The sequence below is a fragment of the Caretta caretta genome, chromosome 13, assembly GCF_965140235.1.
Source record: "Caretta caretta isolate rCarCar2 chromosome 13, rCarCar1.hap1, whole genome shotgun sequence".
NCBI lineage: Eukaryota > Metazoa > Chordata > Testudines > Cheloniidae > Caretta > Caretta caretta.
Window position 1 is genome coordinate 42,091,155 of NC_134218.1, and position 19,168 is coordinate 42,110,322.

At 48.9% G+C, this 19,168-nt stretch overlaps 2 long non-coding RNA genes across 2 annotated transcripts; one reads left to right on the plus strand and one right to left on the minus strand.

The window, feature by feature from the left end:
* The first annotated feature begins 1,501 nt into the window (after window positions 1–1,501).
* Window positions 1,502–2,808, plus strand: LOC142068863 (uncharacterized). Its single transcript, XR_012664782.1, has 2 exons — window positions 1,502–1,604; window positions 1,748–2,808. It is a non-coding gene; the product is annotated as an uncharacterized LOC142068863 (long non-coding RNA).
* A 3,813-nt stretch (window positions 2,809–6,621) lies between these two features.
* On the minus strand, window positions 6,622–13,775 carry LOC142068861 (uncharacterized). Its single transcript, XR_012664779.1, has 2 exons — window positions 12,822–13,775; window positions 6,622–12,729 (listed from the first exon to the last, which is right to left on the minus strand). It is a non-coding gene; the product is annotated as an uncharacterized LOC142068861 (long non-coding RNA).
* Between the last annotated feature and the right edge of the window lie 5,393 nt (window positions 13,776–19,168).

Sequence of the window (19,168 nt, forward strand, 5' to 3'; positions counted from 1 at the left end):
ACTTGTGGCACCTTAGAGACTAACCAATTTATTCACTCAAGGAGAGTGAATTTGTGTGGGGGGGGGTGGAGGGCGAGAAAACCTGGATTTGTGCTGGAAATGGCCCACCTGATGATCACTTTAGATAAGCTATTACCAGCAGGACAGTGGGGTGGGAGGAGGTATTGTTTCATATTCTCTGTGTGTATATAAAGTCTGCTGCAGTTTCCACGGTATGCATCCGATGAAGTGAGCTGTAGCTCAGGAAAGCTCATGCTCAAATAAATTGGTTAGTCTCTAAGGTGCCACAAGTACTCCTTTTCTTTTTGCGAATACAGACTAACACGGCTGTTACTCTGAAACCTATTTTCATATTTGTTTGTCTTGTTCTACAGCTGTGTGCGTTTCTCTCTCCCCTTCCCCTTCCTGCTTAAAATACTTTTTACCGAATAGTTGTCATGACCAAACCGCCGTTTCCCCAAATATACACAGGGAGCAGTGCTTTAATCATGTGTATTATTTAAAATAATACAAGCGAACAATAGTACTCTATCAAACCACTCTAGCATACAAGTTTTGATTTGTATTTTAATAGTTATCTGACTCTGTGAGAGTTGGAACCGGTAACGTAACCTCATAACAGTTATCCAAAACTCAGGATATTTTATTAAAATATTCCACCCAGATTTTAATACTCACTAAGTGACAAAATGGATTTTTTTACATTACATTTTTTTTTACCACTACCCAACTATATATAGAGAAACAAAATCTCCAACTAGTTTCATCCCGTTTATTTTCTCCAAGGGTGATATTTTAATGTAACTGTTTAGAGGTCTATGAAATGATAGAAGTCTATAAAATCATGTCTGGTTCAGAGCAAGTAAATAAAGAAGTGTTATTTTATCCTTCTCATAACACAAGAACTAGGGGTCACCAAATTAAATTAATACGCAGCAGGTTTAAAACAAACGAAAGGAAGTATTGTTTCACAAAACACACAGTCAACCTGTGGAACTCCTTGCCAGAAGATGTTGTGAAGACCAAGACTATAAGAGGGTTAAAAAAGAACTAGATTAATGCATGGAGAATAGGTCCATCAATGGCTATTAGACAGGCTGGGCAGAGACGGTGTGGCTAGCCCCTGTTTGCCAGAAGCTGGGAATGGGCGACAGGAAATGGGTCACTTGGTGATTCCCTGTTCTGTTCATTCCCTCTGGGGTACCTGGCATTTGCCACTGTCGGGAGACAGGACACTGGGCTAGATGGACCTTTGGTCTGACCCAGTCTGGCCACTGTTACTTTTGCACAGTGATTTGCTTTTGAGGGGAATCGGAAGGGATACCGGTGACGCCACCGAAACTACTCGTAATTATGAGTTTATTCGCAGTATAACAAATCTGCCAAGAGCCCCTACTTCCAGCCTCAGTATGTCTAACTTCAGCTGCAGCAAGGCAAGGAGAGTTTTTGCACCTCTCTGTCATGTGGCTCGGTCACTGTGCCCGCTGCAGGGTGCAGAGATACACCTCTGTGTCTGCAGGCTCCAGGGCTGTGATGTTCAGAACTGTGAAGCTGTCAGCAGCCTGGGAAGAAAACCTCTGCTGGGCGAAATCTGCACTACAATGGTACGTGTTTCCCTTCGCGCCTCTCTGGGGAGTGGACTGCAGGGCTTGGTTGGGATACTGGTGTTACCAGTAGAGAGAGAGGGAACCGGGATAGCTGATCGTGTAGGAGCAACTGAGGGTCACAGGGTCTCCTTCTGTTTCAGACATCTCGGTTTCCTTGGGTTGGACGGAATCACAGAGCACCACACCTGCAACATGACAATCAAATCCAAGAGCAGCAAGTTAATTGCACTTGGCCCACAGAGAGGGTTTCAGGTGTACTGCACTTTAGGCTGGCCTTTCAAAGGCGTTAAAGGGGTTTAGAAGCCCCACACCAGGTGAATTAAGGATAGTGTGAGGGATAGAGTTTAGTGTTAGGGTAGCGGTTCAGAGTTAGTGTTAGAGTTAAGAAAAGTGTTAGAATTATAGTTAAGTGAAAGTTGGGCGCCTGGTTCCCTTAGGATGCTCTGAAGAGCCCCAGACTGCTTACCTAGGTGAATCAACAGCCAAGTGCTGGCAATGGAACGTGCCTCCATAATTTCCCTCTCTAGTGACCGAATTTGACGGCCTGAGCTGTTGCTACTCACAGGAAAATTAACTTCACGCCTCTGAAGGCAGCTGCAGGTGGGGAAGGTTAATCAGAAACCAGCCCAAAGGAAGAGGGAGGGGTTCAGGTTAGTCTGCAGCTGACCTAGAGGTGAAATCGAGGGAAAACTGGGGTTGTGGTTTGAACTCTGTCCAGAGACCTGGTTCCCAGCTGCGCCACAGTCCCTGTGTGAGCTTGAACAAATCACTAAATAGCTGTGCCTCAGTTTCCCTGTATGGAGTTACTTATATTTCTCCAGCTCATTTTGGACTTGTGAGTATAAATATATTGACTCAGTCGCATTTTATTGTAATTAGGATCATATAAGTACATACATAGATTTAGTAGGAATGAAGTTTGGGATTTTCAAAGGAGAAATGTAATGGTATTTTCATGCCTAACTTCCTTAGCCGCCTTTGAGACTCCCAGCCAAAATTCTTGGAAGAATTGTTTTAAATTGCTTTTGTTGGCTCCCGATTTAAAACGGAAAATAAGGGTATATGGAAGGCTTTCAAATTACAATGCGTGTCTATACTTCTCACCACCAGGTGGCGCAGAGACAGAAGATGGCTTTAATTATATTTTTCAACATTGTGGGTAATTAGCCTCTGGAACAATTAAAGTGTGACCACTTTTAAATCAAGGTGTGGGGGGGTTCCTCCTAAAAGAGATCTTGTTTCACAAACACGAATTAATTCAGGGAAGTCCCATGGCCTGTGTTCCTTCAACACCCTTGAAAAGCCTTAACTGAATTAAGTTAAAATATTGTTGGGGTCCCTTGTATTAAATGCAAACTTTAAGCATTATTGTAGGCCAGGATTGTACGGAACCACTCTAGGGGAGAGATGGGACCTGGGCATTCAAAGCTCTCTACGGAACAAAATGCCGGACCAAAAAGGACTTTGGGAACAAAAAAATGTAGAGTGTTTTTTTTTTCCCTGAGGAACATCTACGGGGAGGTGAATGCAAATTCCCCAGCAGACACCCAGCCTCTTGACGCTCTGGCCTGAGGAGTCAGCCTGTGTCTGATGAGCTATGAGCCAGGCTGGGCAGGGAGGATGGCCCTAGTCTCTGTTTGCCAGAAGCTGGGAATGGGCGACAGGGGATGGGTCCAGGCCCGCCGACGGGAGGGTGGGGGGAAGGGGACAATTGCCATGGGGCCCAGGCAATGTCAAAGGGCGTAGGGGCCCCTGGCCACCGCCGCCACTGGCAGTGAAGTGGGCCTAAGGCAGGCTTCCTGCGCGCTCTGTGCCAAGGGCTGCTCCCGGAAGTTGCTGGCATGTCCCTGTGGCCACTGGGGTGGGGGGTCTCCGCGTGCTGCTCCCCTCCTGAGTGTGGCTCCTCAGCTCCCATTGGCTGGGAAATGCAGCCAATGGGAGCTGCAGGGGCATGCGGACACACCCAATCACCCTGCCTCGGAGCCACTGCGAGAGGGGTGTGCCAGTCTCTTTCGGGAGCCATCCAAGGCAAGTACTGACCTGCTGACCCCCTCTTGCACCCCAACCCCCTGCCCTAGCCTAAAGCCCGTACCACTCACCCAAACTCCCTCCCAGAGCCTGCACCCCACACCCCTTCCCCAGCCTAGAGCCTGCACCGCACCCCACGCCAAACTCCCTCCCAGAGCCTGCATTATACTCCCCCGCACCTAAACTCCCTCCCAGAGCCTGCATCCCAACCACCTGCCCCAGCCTGGTGAAAGTGAGTGAGGGTGGGGAAGAGCGAGCAAGGAAGGGAGGGGGAATGGAATGGGCAGGGGTGGTTCCTCAGAGAAGGGGTGGGATGGGGGATGTCTTTGCCTCAGTTTGCCTCAGGCAAAGGCCAGTTTCTCAAGCAAAGGCAGAGAAACTGTCTCTATCTGTAAACTCAACTTCCTGCTATTTCTGTACATCAGGTGGAGATTGTCATGATAAATATCTTGACCTACTCAGGTATTAGGGTAGGAGAAATCTCAAAACATGCTCAGATTTGTTAACGACAACTGGGATTTTCGATGGAGAAATGTAATGAGAGTTAAATGTCAAATTCCACTAATGTCTGTCATCAGAGGTCACCGGTGGGGTGCTCTGCTCTGCCCAATGCTGATAACATGTCGGCTGCGGGGGGTGTTCCCTCCCTGTGCTGCCCCAGCTCTGTGCAGATTGCTGACACAGCAGATCTCGAGTGACTCGCCCACTGACCACAGACTCCGATAAGGTACGAAGGCACCCGGCCAGGTTTATTGCCAAATGAAACACAGTCTCTAGCTCCCCAAATCAGATGTCTACAGTTCTGCTAGTACGTTTGTGCTCCCTGACAATGGACTGGCTCAGTCAGTGGCGGGATTTGCCACTGCCCCCGAGGCCAGACAAAGACATACACTCAGGGATGCATTCTCATACACAGGTACAAACAAGTTACATATCACTCCTGACATACTGAGGGGCAACTCCTCTGCTGTTGGGGTGATGTCTCTCTCCTAGTACATGTTGGTTTGAACAAACAACTCTATCCATCATATTATTCTTTTGACCCTGTCTTTTAGGATGGGTCAGCCTGTTCCTCATTATCTCTGTGGAATGTGTTCGTACCGGATTGTTCTGGTGCCATCCTGGCCCATGTTTAGCCTATTAGTGCTTTATACCCTTTAGATATGTGTGTATGTCCAATTAGCAGCTGCCTTCTTCCCAACTTTTGTAAGCAGGGTCTGCCTCTGGATCACAACTTAACTTTGCTTTATGGTAGTAAAGTCTTGACCATTACTTTAGTTCAGGCCTCATACCAGGCCTCTGATAACAGGGGTTGACGTTTCAGGGCCACATCTTACTTCAGGCAGAAGCTTAGTTTGGACATAACGGAAGCACCAATAGTGTGTTAAGGGGAAGTGGAGTGATTGTTCTTCCTATCCTTCTTTCATGTAAGAAGTTTTCAATTTGGGGTGCTGCTGGATCCTCAATGACACCTGGAAGTACAGGTGGCACCAGGGGCCAAAGCATCATTTTACAACTGCATCTGTTTAACAGATGCTCAGCAGTGGTAAAATTTTGGACAGGTAAGGATGGTGTGGGAGGGGACAAGGAGAACGTGGTTGCAGGGGTCTCGGCTGGGGGCAGGGCAGAGTGAAATAAAAGTCATTTGGAAAGTTTGTTAAGTGGTCTGCCAAGACCCTCACCAATTTTCAAGTGGTCTCTGGAAAAAAAGTTAGCCTACGAAAACAATCAAGGTACCTCAATTTATTTTCATTTACTTCCTATTACTTATAATATAGGAAGAGGATGAAGAAAAAAAGAATGAAAAACGGGGGCAGGAGATATAAGAGAGAATGTTCTTTTTCTTGGCTGGGTCTCCAGGGTGGGGTGGGGAAGGAACGAAGCTGAACACAGGGCCCCACCAACTTTAAATCTGCCACTGTCTTTACAATACAACTGTGACGGGTTCAGTTGCAGAGACTCCCTTGAGACTGGTTTCAGAGGAACAGCCGTGTTAGTCTGTATTCTCAAAAAGAAAAGGAGTACTTGTGGCACCTTAGAGACTAACCAATTTATTTGAGCATGAGCTTTCGTGAGCTACAGCTCACTTCATCAGATGTATACCGTGGAAACTGCACCAGACTTTATATACACACAGAGAATATGAAACAATACCTCCTCCCACCCCACTGTCCTGCTGGTAATAGAGTGGTCAGTTTAGATGAGCTATTACCAGCAGGAGAGTGAGTTTGTGTGTGTATGGGGGTGGGGGGATGTGAGAGAACCTGGATCTATGCAGGAAATAGCCCGACTTGATTATGTAAAGAATTGTCACTTTGGATGGGCTAGCACCAGCAGGAGAGTGAATTTGTGTGTGGGGGGGTGGAGGGTGAGAAAACCTGGATTTGTGCTGGAAATGGCCCACCTGTTGATCACTTTAGATAAGCTATTACCAGCAGGACAGTGGGGTGGGAGGAGGTATTGTTTTATATTCTCTGTGTGTATATAAAGTCTGCTGCAGTTTCCACGGTATACATCTGATGAAGTGAGCTGTAGCTCATGAAAGCTCATGCTCAAATAAATTGGTTAGTCTCTAAGGTGCCACAAGTACTCCTTTCCCTTGAGACTGTCACTCAGTGTGCTGGGATTCCAGTGAGCATAAACTCCCCTGCCAGAACAGGTGCCCCTCCACTCCTGTCTTGCTGAGTTAGACACACCAGTCAGCTCCAGTGCAGACCAAGAGGTTGGGCCACACCCCCCTGCAGTTCACAGAAACTGAGATTCACTCAGCCCAGGGGCTTGTCAGTTAACAGGTACTTTCCCAGCACCCAATGTTCAGGCTTTCTGGAAGCCTGAAATCCAAATAAATCTGTTTTACTCTGTATAAAGCTTATACAGGGTAAATTCATAAATTGCCCACCCTCTATAACACTGATAGAGGGATATGCACAGCTGTTTGCTCCCCCATGTATTAATCACTTACTCTGGATTTATTAATAAATTAATATTAATAAACAAAGGTGATTTTATTAAGTATAAAAAGTAGGATTTAAGTGGTTTCAAGTAATAAGAGACAGAACAAAGTCACAAAACAAAATGAAACAAAACATGCAAGTCTAAGCCTAATACATTAAGAAACTGATTACAGGTAATATCTCAGCCTCAAATATGTTCCAATAAGTTTACTTCTCAGACTGGACTCTTTTTTAGTCTGGGCCCAATCCTTTCCCCTGGTACAGTCCTTGTTATTTCCAGCAGACATCTCAGGTGTTAAACAGGGGGTTTCTCATGACTGGCATCCCTCTTTGTCCTACTCAGCCCCTTCTATATCTTTGTCACAAGGCAGGAATCTTTTGTCTGTGCTTGGATCCCACCCTTCCTCATTAATGGAAAAGTACAAGGACTAAGATGGATTCCAGTTACATGTGTTATGGTCGCATGTTTTTGAGACCCCTAGTCTCTATTCTTCTTGGTTTGGCCCACACATACAGAGGAAGGCTTGCAGGTAAATAAACCATTTACCATCAATTGCCCTAGTCAACAGGAGCCATCAAGTTCCTAATACCCCATTGACGGCCCCCACCTGGTGTGACTACAACAGTGTTACAAGTTTATATCTTATTCTCTTACCTCCAGATATAGAAATAATACAAGCAAACAAATGAGATGAACACACTTAGTAGATTACAAGCTTCCTAAGGACACCATACAAGGGACTATTTGCATAAAGCATATTCCAGTTACATCATATTCACCTTCATAAGCATATTTCCATAAAACACATGGAGTGCAACGTCACAACAACTACGGGAAAAATTACTTTTCCAAGCCACTACAAAGAAAAGCAAATGCAGCCAAAGTCTCATTTTGCCTGATGTTAGTGGGGAAAATTCTAGGGGGAGGGCAGGTGGATGCAATTGTTCCTCGTTGTCTCTTGACCTGTAGCCTAGTCATGGAGAGAGAGAGATTTAAACAGGAAACTGTGACCCCTATGATCATATCCCCCTCCTTATAAGAGATTCAAACTCCTTCCCTTGGTGATGTGAATTACTTGCACTCTGGTGCATAGAACAGTCTGGCTGTCGCACAGAGCAGTGTGTACCTCATTTCGCTTTTGGATAAGGAAAACATGAATACCTTTAAAAACAACTCTTCCCCCAACATGTATTTAAGGGCTGTTCATAGTCAAGTTAGGTATTTATTTAGCACATGCATAGTCGTCTAGCCAAGCAATGGCATCTTCAGTGACGTGATGCAGTTTTTCTAGGCCATCACTGAACCTAGTCAGCAGGCATTCCTCGACAATGTACGTCATTTTCTGTGTTGCGGCACAAAGGGCTGTCACAAAAGGCCCAGCAATGCTGCACAGAGACCTTGCCCAGTCTGGAACCTGTTCAACAGGGACCATTGCTGATGGGGCAGGTCAAAACCAGGTGGGCAGGTTTTGGGGTAGGCAATGAGAGATTGGTTGGGGATGGTGATGAAGGGGGGTGGGGGGGTGTAATATCATTTTCTGGAAGTTCCAGCCATTCAGGTAGCTAGAATCTTTCTCAGTAGTTGTTAACTCTTTAGACCTCACTTTGAATTGACTTGCCTGTAAGGGTTAAAATCATAGAGTCCCAGACTCCCACCACTACTTAGGGAAGCAGGAAGTGTGTTGGCAGGAGGCCAGGAGAACCAATCAAAATAAAGCAGCAGCCTTTTCTTTTCCCGTTGTGTTCTGGGAGGCAAAGCTACTGAAAGGGCATGAAGTAAGCCAGGGGCCAGGCATGGAGAATCCAGCAACATCCATGCCCAGGGAAGGACTAAATCTTGAACTAAAGATATGTGAGTAGAACAGGGAATATTGAGTCAGATGCAATCAGGTTTATTGCTTTATTTTGGGTTTGTTGGTTTCTCTGTGCTGAGCACATGTAACTTCCCTCTTGTATTGTAAGTTTTTCAAGCTGAATCCCAGGGAAGCAATTGTCTGTGCTTTTAAAACTTCCTTTTTTAGTTGCTCCATAACGCCTAGCAACCAAGCAATGTTTTGCCAGATCTGTTTTCTTTTTGCTTAATAAAAATCACTCTTTTAAGAACATGATCTGATTCCTGTGTCCTAGAAGGTGGAGGGTCTGTGTGCACATGTCTAAGACTTCACAACCAGTTACTAAGAAGAATTAAGAAATTAAAGTTTCATGTTCAGCTGATATCAACAGTTGGTATTTCCAAGCTCTCTCCAGAGGGAGAGCTAAAAGAGCTCACAGGAAGGAATTCCCAAGTGTGCCTTCCTGGGTTCTCAAAGAGGTTTTTGCATTTGGATGGTGGCAGTGATATCAGTCAGAGGCCAGGGAATCTGTAACCTGGGGGAGTTTTAAAGCAAGCCTTTAGTGGCAAGTACTTTTAAGGTCTTTTCCTGGCCCCCACCTTTTGCACTCGAAGTGTCAGAGTGGGGAAACAGCCTTGACAGGGATCATAATAGGTATCCATTTCTCCTGCCACAGTGTTTCCACCCTAACATCCTGATGTGGCAGATGAGACCATAATGGGCAACGTGGCAGCAAACGTGTGGCTAGCAGCTTAAAAAAGGTCATTGTGCAGTGGCAGGCTTGGGCTGGCACGTACTTTCTCCAGTAACTTGCCAGTGGCAGCCTCTCATCTGATATGGGGAGGAGCGATATTACTCGAACTAGAAGCCATGGGAGTGGAGTCAGATGTAGGGTGCCAGAGATGATGCAAGTGGAAGTATGTAACTGTGTATCCACCAGTTTGGTGTGTGATGATCAGCTCCACACTGGTGCGCAGGACTCCTCCACTGAATACGAGGTGGCAAGAGTTGATGTCTGCAGGGTTGTGGCATGAGCACCCCATGACGAACCTACCAGTTTACTAAGAAGATTGTTGTGTGACTTAACTTTAGCTGCTGTCTTCAGTTGGGCATGGTAACTCAAAGTGCGGTCTAAGGTTCCACCTAGATAGACCAGCTCTACTTCATGCTTCACCTTCTGACCATTCAGATAAACATTCAGTTCTCAGGTGGCGATGGCGTGATGAAGATGGAACAAACTGGAAACTGTTTTTATGATGCTTGGCTGGAGGTGCCAAGTTTTACAGTAATCAGGTAACTTTACCATGTCCTGGTTTAAGGTGGCATCAAGCTTGTGAAACATCTGGGCCTGGGTACCGCAACAGATGTTGTTTGTGTAAATGAACTTTCATGACTCCGTTGTTGATAGGTCATTGATGTAAAGGTTGAACAGGGTTGGAAAAAGCACAGAGCCCTGGGGTAACCCATTGCTCTGTCATCTCCAAGCACTCATCTTATCCCCCATAAGGACTCTGAACTTCCTATCATGGAGGAACAGTTCAACAACACCTGTGACCTAAGGTAGAAGGACTCATGATACCTTGATGAGCAGGCCAGTGTGCCATACCGTGTCATATGCTGCTGTTAGGTCGATGAAAACAGCGCCTGTTTTCAAGTTTCTCTGGAAGCCATTTTCAACAAATAGTGGTCAGCATGAGTACTTGGTCACATGTGCTATGGCCCTGGGTGAAAGATGGCATGGTCATGGCTCAAAATTTTCTCCACACTGGGTAATATGCACTGTAGGACCAAGCGCTGCAGTGGCTTGAAGCACACTGACAGTAATGATATGGGACAATAGCTTGATGCTTGACTTGGGTCCTTTCCAGGCCTTGGGAGGCCAATGACTTTTGTGGTGCACTGTATCTTAAGTAGCCTGCCTTCACTGATGACCCTGGTGAAGAATTGTACAAGCCAAAGCTGAGCACAAGGGCCAAGGTTTTTCAGGAATTCTGGAGATATGTTTTCATAGTCCACAGCTGTTCCACACTGGATGCTACCCAGTGTCTGTTCCAGCTCTGTTACAGTGAATGGTTCTGGGAAGCTTCTGATCTGCTGTACATGTTTAAACATATGCCATTCATTCCTCACTTGTCTTCACACCTGTTTCTTCAAAGGTGCTCTGGCCACTTTGAGTAGCTGTTCGGCACTTTGGCTGGATGTCACTGGCTGGATGTAGCTGAGTGCAGCTGGTCGCTGCGCTGCTCCAAGGCATCAGATCAGGCTCCAACACTTGCAGCTGGAGCAGGTAAAGCTCATCCTCTCCGTCATCCTCTCCCATCTGGCTCAGCGACCAGCGTCCAATGATTTGATCAGATGGTCAGCGACGTGGGTCACCAGATGCCTCATACTGCTTGAGCAAGGCAGCTCTAGCCTCATCGAGGCAGGGGATGTAGACCTGACAGCAACTGCATGGGGTGGTTCTGCAGGCTGCTTTTTAAATAGCACCACAGAAGTGACAGTAGGTCTCATTTACCAAGATATGCCAGGCTGGTATTGTCACTACACTCTTCTCCAGCACTTCCCTGTATTTTTCCCAGTCGGCCTTTCAGAAGTTCCACCACTATTTTTTTGGAACTCTTGACAACTGGGAGCTGTAGCCCAATATGGATCAGCGACAGTCTGTGTTGGCTGTGTGGAAAATTATCCAAAACTTGGCATGTTACAGGCTGAGGATGGCCATGTACTGAACTGACCCAGCACAAGTCAGTAGAATGGAAAGTGCCTCATTGCTTATCATCATTCGTGAGATGCCCAGTCTGCAAGCTGTTTACCATCAGTGTTAGCTTCCTTATATCCCCAGTCTGTCTGATGGCTGTTGAGGTCTCTGAAGTAGACAGCCGGGTGTGGCAGGCTTGGTAGGACCTGTTGGTTCCAGCTGACATTTGGAGGCTTGTAAACATTTGCCATCCGGAAACCGCCAGTCTGGATGGTGTCACAGAATTTGGTGGATATTAGCTGAATGGCATGTGCAATGTCGGACCGAACGTATGTAGCTCAGCCATGCTTCAGGTGTGCCACATGGCACAGCAGGTCGAAGCTGTTGATACTGTAATGCCCATCTTCAGCAGGTGCCATGTGTGTCTCTTGCAAGCAAATGACGTTGTTAGTATGTTCATGAGCAAGAATGCCAAGTAAATCACTCTTGGCAACCGACAAACCCTCAACATTGAGTTGTAACACGCGTAGAGCTTGTCCAATGACATGAAAGGTTGCCAGGCTGCACGTTGGGGTTGTCGGTGATGACAGTGCAGGGATTCGTTGAGCTGGTGCTCTCAGAATTCAGCCAACTGGTTGGATCATTAGCTTCCCTGACTGCTGTCAGGTACCGGCGGGTGGCACGACCAGAATTCTGACCATTGCCCCCAAGTTAGGTGATGGTGGGAGGCTCAGTTCTGCAGCCCCCACCTTGTGGGCAGTGAAGCTGTGGAATAGCCAGCCACTGAGGGGGTCAGTGACTCGGGGGGGGGGGGTCGTCACAAAATCCAACTGGGTTGAGAGGCTCTGTGTTGGGTGAAAATTCCCCCGGTGGTGAGTGAGGGCTGGGACTGAATTCTCCACCCATGCCCATTACTAGCAATGTCCGGCTCCACTGAAAAGTGCAGGGAGCAGAGGGAAATATCTTGTGGAAAGTTCAGACTTGGGTCAGGGCCCAGGTGCTGCTTTCTTTACTCTCTGGAAGTCTCCCATTTGTCTCAGTGAGGCTTCTGGTTTGGGGAGAGAAAGTAGCGCTCCGAGAAGGGTCTATGCTTTGAACTGCGGGGGGCTGCATCCCCCTCTGGAGTTGAACGGTGAAAACGTAATGGAAAAATGTTGTTCCTAACTCCTTTTGTTCTTTCTCACGATTGTGCCCCAAGGCGGTGCTATTTGCGCTACTGCTGCCCCCGCGTGGCGCAGGGGAGAAATGGGATTTCTTCCTCTCTGGTTTTTGTATTAACACTATGAGATTTCCTCTCACCGTGAGTCTGGCACAGTGATACCGGGCGGTGTCCTCAGGTTTCAGGCCGGTCATTTGCAGATACAGCAGGTTGTTGGGATTGTCCCTGGAGATGGTGAATCGCCCTTGAACAGGCGAGGAATACCACTGGTTGGATGCATCGGGTCGAATCTCAGCCACCCACTCCAGCCCCTTCCCGGGGGCCTGGCGGAACCATTCCATGTAGTAGCTGCTGAAGGGGAACCCGGAGGCTTTGCAGGAGAGGCGGAGAGAGTCTCCGGGCTTTTTCACACCCCCTCCGGACTCCACCAGCAGGATCTGCGACCGGACACCTGGGAATAAAGACAGGTTACAAATATTGGTATAAAACCCACAATAATATAATATTCGTTTAACTCTGCCAATGATTCAGTGAAAAGAATACCTTCCAGAGCCGCTATAGTGAACGTTAAAAGGAGCAAAAATCGCATTTTCTCTGGTGTTGGAGAGGAAACTTCTCAGGGCGAATGTCTGGTAACCGCATCGACACAAGGGGCTGGGGGTTGTGTTCCCAGGAGCAGCCTGGGCAGAGAGAAAGAGACAGATTTTAACAGGAAGCTATCACCGTAATTTACATATTTCCCCCTTTATAAGCTGTACAAACGTCATCATGACTGTAACTAAGGCTCAGAGGGAAATTTGTTTGTGTTTGTGCGTCTGTGCAGCGCCTAACAAAGAGTCCTGGGGTCTTGAATATACTTGCCCCGAAGAGAGGAATTACCAGTTGCCAAGGTTCTAGGGCTTGACATGAACTTCATTGCAATCAACACAAATACTCTTTTTAGGTTTAGAGGACGTTGGATCAAACCCAGAAGGAGAATACTCTTTTTGCTAGAGACCAAGACAAATGCAGATAATGTCTTGGTCAGAGGGGTATGAAAAGTAAAGGTGTCGTTGACGTTTGTGTTAGAAGTATAGCGGTAGGCTTCCCACTTTTAACCTCTAGGGCAGAAGGAAAAACTTTTTCACTGTGGTCTCAGTTTCCACCGTGGTAAATAGCGGCATGAAAATTCCCTGTGAGATCTTCCCTTTGTTCGGTGTAACTGCTGCCCTCTCCCGCTTAGTGCGATTCATGGACCTTCGGGAAGCTGCTGGTTCTTGTGGGACGCATAATAAGTTTCCCCTCGCTGTCTCTCTCCCACAGTAATACGCGGCGGTGTCCTCGGGTTTCAGGCTGCTCAAGTACAAATAGAAGCTGGAGCTGTCCTTGGAGGCTGTGATCGCCCCTGGATTGTCGGGGAGTAGCTGTTAGATGGAGAATACTGTAATAAGAAAAGGAGGACTTGTGGCACCTTAGAGACTAACCAATTTATTTGAGCATGAGCTTTCATAAATATGTTAGTCTCTAAGGTGCCACAAGTCCTCCTTTTCTTTTTGCGAATACAGACTAACAGGGCTGCTACTCTGAATACTGTAACAGTGAAACAGTCACTCCAGCCCCTTCCCGGGAGCCTGCCGGATCCAGAACATGCTGCAGCCCAAATTGCTAATCCCACCGACTGAACATTGCCGTTTATGGGACTCTCCGGGCTTCTTCAGCGCTGTCCCCGACTGGGTCAGAACCACCTGCGAGCGGGCCCCTGCGGGGGGAAATGAAGAAAGGGAGATTGCACGTTAAATTCATAATATTAGACACATAATGGGTAGTGCGTGGAAGTAGCGAACCCCAACCCAGCTCACAGGAAAGGGTGGCCAGTGTAAGGAGCAGCTGTACCAGGATCAACTTAGCCACGGTGCGGTTCGAGAGCAGAGCTCAGGTGGATCTGGTCCGAACTGGAGTCCCTGAGGCAGATCCTGGACTTTGTGAGAGGGGAAAGCCTGTTTTGTTTTGTTTTTTTTTTTAAATCGGACCAGAGAGGTCTCCGCTTTGCATAACGCTGGCAGGAGGGTCTGCCACCGGGTGCATACGGGATCCACCCCCTGAGAGAACTCAAGAGAGCCATTGCCCTGGGGGTGCAGGGGGAGCGTGTGTTACGTATGGAGGGGAGGGGAGATGTCTGTGCTGTTGGTGTCTCTATGAGCTGACAGTGGCTCTGGGGTAGCAGGGGGTTAGGTATAGAGGGGAGGGGGAGGAGGCGGTGGTGGTGGGGTCTCTAAGGGGTGAGCTGATGTGGGGTTCTGCACAGATGAAAGGGGGAGCAGGCCGGGCTGCCGGTATTGCTAGGGGATGAGATTGGTTGTGAGGGTCCAGAACGGAGGGGAACTAGCTCTGCTGCTGGGTCGCTGTGGATGTGGGTGCGGGGGGGGGGTGGATTTAGAAGGGATGGGTGCAGCTCATGCTGTGGGAGTCTTTAGGGTTGAAAATGAAAACAGAGAATATGGCAGAGAACTGACATAATATTGTAATCCAGAGTCCCTCACTGCAGCTACTAGCTCACAGGCCCGGGTGGGCTTGGAGGCCAGGTCTCTCCCCCTATAAGCGCTCCAGCTCACCCTTCCCTGCACGCTGCGATAGGACACGTGTGCGTGTGTTTGGGGGGGTCTATGTGTAGGAGGGAGAGCGAGAGAGCAGTCAGATCAGTGGTTTGCTGGGACCAGTGCCTGTCACGCTGACACATTATCCCAGGTTTCCTGTGGCATTCCGTCTGTTGTCTCGTTTTCTACTTAGTTAATAAAGTCTTTGCGGGACAGGGATCCAATATTAACTGGAATCTTAATTGCTTTGTAACATTTTAAAACTCCCAGGGCACAGCCCTTAATTCTTTCCGGAGGAGCGGGCACTATTGTGAAGGGGTTACTACCTCATTCTAAAGGTAGAAATGGCGCCTCTTCTTAGAAAAAACTCTTTTTTTTCACAGGAACCTAAGGGACTTAGGCACCCAGAACCCATTGGCTAAATAGCACCCATGTGTTTATTAGAGGTTTTAACTGTTTGAACAAAAGGCCCAGATCGTCAGCCGGCATAAATAGGGGTATCTGCTGCATTGAATCCAGTGGGTCAGTGATCATTTATTCCAGCTGTGGTTCTGCTCTCACCGTGAATGTATGTCTTAAGATCACAACAACCATAGCTGTGTGAAATCAGAGGCAAGGTTTTTCATTGCTTCCCAAGGGCTGTAGATCAGCCCCATCACCCGTTTCTGTTCTCCGAGGTGACAGCTACTGCCCATTGTATCGGAGATAGAAATGATCAGGAGAAGATCGACCGTTCCCCTTCTGCCAGGGGAGAGTGGCTCTTACAAGAGGTATCCCAGTTAAGCAGGGCTTATGGGGGACTCCGATGGTCTCTGCACTGCAGGCCCCAGGGCGGTTATGTGTAACAAGGGGTGGCATTGCCAGGGATCTAAAGCAGCAGCCCATCTCCACCACACACACACACACAAGCTGTTCGTTTTGAAGGCTGAGACGCGTCTCCTGCCTCTTGTATGATTCGTTTAACTGCTGCCCCTACGCGGCGCACGGCAGGAGGGACAATCCGCAGTCTGGGTTTTTGTGTTAGCAACAAGAGGTCTCATTTCACTGTGCGTCTAGCGCAGTAATACCGGGCGGTGTCCTCGGGTTTCAGGCCGGTCATTTGCAGATACAGCAGGTTGTTGGAATTGTCCCTGGAGATGGTGAATCGCCCTTTGACTGCATCTGAGTAATAACTTTTGCTTCCGTCAGTGTAAATGAGCGAGACCCACTCCAGGCCTTTCCCGGGAGCCTGCCGGACCCAGTGCATCTGGTAGCTGCTGAAGGTGAACCCGGAGGCTTTGCAGGAGAGGCGGAGAGAGTCTCCGGGCTTTTTCACATCCCCTCCGGACTCCACCAGCTGCACCTGCGACCGGGCACCTGCAAATAAAGATACACTTAGAAATCATACGAAGAGCTGTCACAAACCTTCTGCCTCCGAAATGTGTTTACAAGGAGAAAATACCTTCCAAAGCTGCTACAAGGAAACCTAAATGGAGCCAAAGTCTCATTCTCCCTGGTCTTGGAGAGGAAAGTTCTTAGGGAGGTTGACTGGTAACTGGACAGAACCAGGGGGCTGTGGATTGTATTTCTGGGTGCAACCTGGGCAAAGAGAGAGAGACAGATTTAAACAGGAAACTGAGACCCATATTTGCATATCCTGCTCCTTGATAAGAAGCACAAACTCCTTCCCTGAGTGAGCTCACTTTCTGAGTCTGGGGATTCAAGAGAAGGATCAAAACCAGTCACTAAAGAAATAAAGGTAGGAAGAGATTTGACTCCCTGTAGGGTTTGGTAGGCTCTCAACTTTGGTACTGCCCCAGCTGTGTTCGAAAGGATTGGCTGCAGGACCGGATTTACCATTAACCACACCATGCGGTGGCATAGCCCCCAACGGCAGGGTCCCCCCCCCCCAAATGTGGCAGGGCTCAGGCAGGCAGGCTGCCTGTATGCTGTGGCTGGTGGCCCCACATGGGTCCCGGAAGCTGCTGGCATGTCTGTGTGAGTTACTGGCAAGGATAAGGTGGCTTCGCGCACTGGCCCCACCCCGGGCAGCGCAGGGAGACCCACTGCTCCCCTCCCCACCAAGGGGCACACAGAGACTTGCCAGTAGGAGTGCAGCAGGTCTAAGGCGGCTCCCTGCCCGCTCTGCTTCCCTCCCTCTGCCCCAGTCTGCTAACAGCTAAGACAGAAACCGCAGAACAAGCAGGAATGCTTCACACACACATTCAGTAGCATTCAGTAGCAAGGACTTTGACAACTGTAAACAAGTGATAAGCTTATATGGACAATGCCCGCCCAGTAACTCAGCTCTTAGAACAGAACAAACCCTCCCTTCACAGCCCACTGGATAACTGTAAGAACTCATCCCTACCCCGCCTCCTTCCCCCGCAAGGTAGTCATAGATGTTTGATGCAATTAGGACCACCGCTGTATGTATGTACTGTTTTTATTTTTATCTTTGTTCGGGGTTCTCTCTTGACTAGTAACAATGTCTGTCTCTGTATGTACAGATAAATGCAAATGAATTGATAAGAGAATGTATATAACTGGCCACTCGGGCACCATATTTTTGAAGCTGTTTATCAGTCTTCCCGGTACCATGAATAACCCCTCTCTTCAGTATTGTCTGTGCTTGCCTGATTCTTGAGGAAAAGACTTTTTTTTTGCCTAACACTGCTCTCCGAAGTGCCAGGCATGTCCCTGAAATTCCTGGTGGAGGTGGTGGGGACTCTTCACACCTTGCCCCTGCCCCAAGTGCCGACTCCACAGCTCCCATTGTCCGGGAACTGAGGCCAAAGGGAGCTGCAGGGGCAGCGCCTGCCAGCAGCAGTGCACGGAGACCTCCTGGCCCACTGCCTAGGAGCCACTGACAGAGGGGTGTGCAGGTTGCTTTGGGAGCCGTGCCACCCAAGGTAAGTGCCACCCCCTGACTCCTCCCACACCCCAATCCCCTGCCCCAGCACAGAGCCTGCATCCCGCACCCAAACTCCCTCCCAGATCCCTACTCTTACACCCCCTCCTGCACCCCAGACCCCTGCCCCAATCAAGGTACCTCACTTTATTTTCAGTTACTTCCTATTACTTATAATATAGGAGGAGGATGAAGAAAAAATAATGAAAAACGTGGGGAGGTAAGAAAGCATGTTCCTTTTCTTGGCTGAGTCTCCAGTGGGGGCCCCCGAAAATATACCTGCATACAGGCCCCCACTAACTAAATCCACCACTGGACGTCTCCCTGCGTTTCAGACACTGCCACCCTCTGGGGCACTTCATTCCGGTATTGAGCTGGGAGGAGAACCGAGGTGCCACCGAACTGGATTTGCGCTCCGAGCCATAGGAGTATCTGCCCAGCAGGAAGAGGGGCTGCTTCCCGGGCAGCTCCTGGTACCAGTCCAGGGCGCAGCTGCTGTAGGAGGTGCTGGATTGACACCTTATCTCCACCCTCTGCCCTTCCGTGGCTGACAGGGAAGCCGGGATCTGGGTCAGCGAGTTCCCAGCCACCGAACCGGGAGGAGGGAGGCACAAGGCGAGGAAAATCCCATAGACAGACAAGCCCCTGGTCCCGCAGCTCGGAGCTCACCTGGGAACAGCGGCAGCGCGCAGAGACACAGACACAGAGATCCCCGCAAGTCTGTAACCACTGGGGGAAATACAATGAGCCGCAGTCACTTATCCAGGGGAAATGGAGCGCCAGGGGGTGACGGCAGCTTCTGTGTGAACAGCGGATCCGGAGCTGGGATGGGGGTGGAGCTCACACACCCCAGTAACGCTTGGGAAAGGGGGGCGTGTGTGCGCGCGCGCGCCCTTTTCTGGATCCGAGTCTGTGTCCTCCTCTCTCACTCTGTCTTTCCGACCTAGTGTGTCCCTATTTGCGTGTGCATGCGCAGTCTCTCTTTCTCATGGCTCCAACACACACAACAGTCACACCTAGCAGCTCCCTGCCCGAGATACGGTCCCTCCTACTCCAAAGCGGAGGGTGAGCAGAGGTCAAGAGCAGCCGAGTTTTCTACCCTATGTCACTGTCTCTTTAAGGAACAGGGGCGAGGCGCAGGGCCATGGGGTGCGCAGGGCTCTGGAGTGGCTGTGCCGGGCGCCCCCTTTCTGTCCCTGCTGCTCCCCTTTTAGAGTCGCTAGGAAGCGGGGGAAGGGCTGGTGGGTCCTGGTTGGTGGGGAGGGGTGGAGGTGGGGGGAGGGGCGTGGGCGGGGCTCACCCGCTCCGGAAATAGAGGGAGAATTACAAAATGATAAAAAATTACTCAAGATAGTGAAGACCCAGGCAGACTGTGAAGAGCTACAAAAGGATCTCACAAAACTGGGTGAGTGGGCAACAAAATGGCA